Source organism: Cynara cardunculus (genome assembly GCF_001531365.2).
Source record: "Cynara cardunculus var. scolymus isolate 2C chromosome LG 11, CcrdV1, whole genome shotgun sequence".
Taxonomy (NCBI): Eukaryota; Viridiplantae; Streptophyta; class Magnoliopsida; order Asterales; family Asteraceae; genus Cynara; species Cynara cardunculus.
In genome coordinates this window covers 21,885,603-21,886,915 of record NC_037538.1, presented here as the reverse complement: position 1 = coordinate 21,886,915, position 1,313 = coordinate 21,885,603, and positions in this window count along the sequence as shown.

Below are 1,313 nucleotides of genomic sequence, written 5' to 3'. Positions count from 1 at the left end.
TGTGTGGAAATGATAGAAGGCCATCATTGATGTTTTCTTTTAACCATTTAGCCTAATGCCAACCCTTATGTGTTTTCCTTTTTGAGCCTAATTACCCATTTTCTTGACTTTTACACCAAATATATACTCCTTAGCCAAACACTTTCCTCACCGGACTTTGGAATGAGACTACAAGCTTTTAGTTAGGCAGACGTGTTGTACGGTCTGTATACCATCTATCCGATCCACAACGCCTATATGATGATCGATAGAGATTCGAAAGAAAAAAAACAATATGTTCCATGTATGGAAGTGGACAAAAAAGAATATATATACATGAATAAATGGAGACCGAATTCAAAAAAATACAATTGTCTTCATAGCATTCTTAGCAAATAAGAGCTAGAAAGTTGAGAGATTTTGTGATCACTTTGATGCGCAAAACACGAAAGTCAAGCTTTGAGTTGTAGTTTCCCTTCCAAAATCCATTTTTAGTCACTTAACCCAAAAGTTTCCCTACCAAAACCCTTAGCCATGTTACAACCCTACTAAAAAGACCTTTTTGATCCACACCTAGGTTGACCATTAGCGATGGAGAATCGAGACCTAATTCAAGCTTATGGTAGTGCATGTGTTTGTGAATTGATGCCAAGAGTGAAAACACTTGTGCTTTGTGTGAATGAGTGATTAGAGTAGGTTTATATCCTTTGTGAGGTGTTTGTGAGATTAGGAAGTGTTCATCTTTGGTTGTCTTGTGTGTTGATTGTTACTATGTCGGCTAAGTTGTACCCTCATGAAATGTTATGTACTTTTCGTCGGTTCTCTAAAACTTAACTCTTGACTTTCATCCATGTTAAATGCTTATTGTTTGCCCGAGGACGGTCAATGGTCCAAGTGTGGGGATATTTGATAAGCTTATATTTAAACATGTTTTTATAATAAATCTAGTACATATTGTAATGTTTATATAGCTTATAGAACCCCTTTAATTTAATTATTGATTGGACTTTGGTAGGTGCAAAAAAGGATGGATTTTAATACAAATAGAGCATATATTTCGAAATTGTTACAAGGTCGGGCATAGTTTTCTGAAGAAATATGAGGCTGAGCATACTTATAAAATGGGTTCTGGACTGGCCATACAAATTTAAATGGCGTGAAAATGAAGCATATTTTCTCAAATGTTGCTTAAAAAAAGAGATGTCACGAGTTTGAGGAAAATGAGAGGACTAGCAGTAACAAAAAAGTCCCTACAACAAAAACTCCAGTAACAGCAGCCCAGAGGTGCGATCGATTGGGAAGACGTGCGATCGATCGGAGAAGTCGAGAGGAGA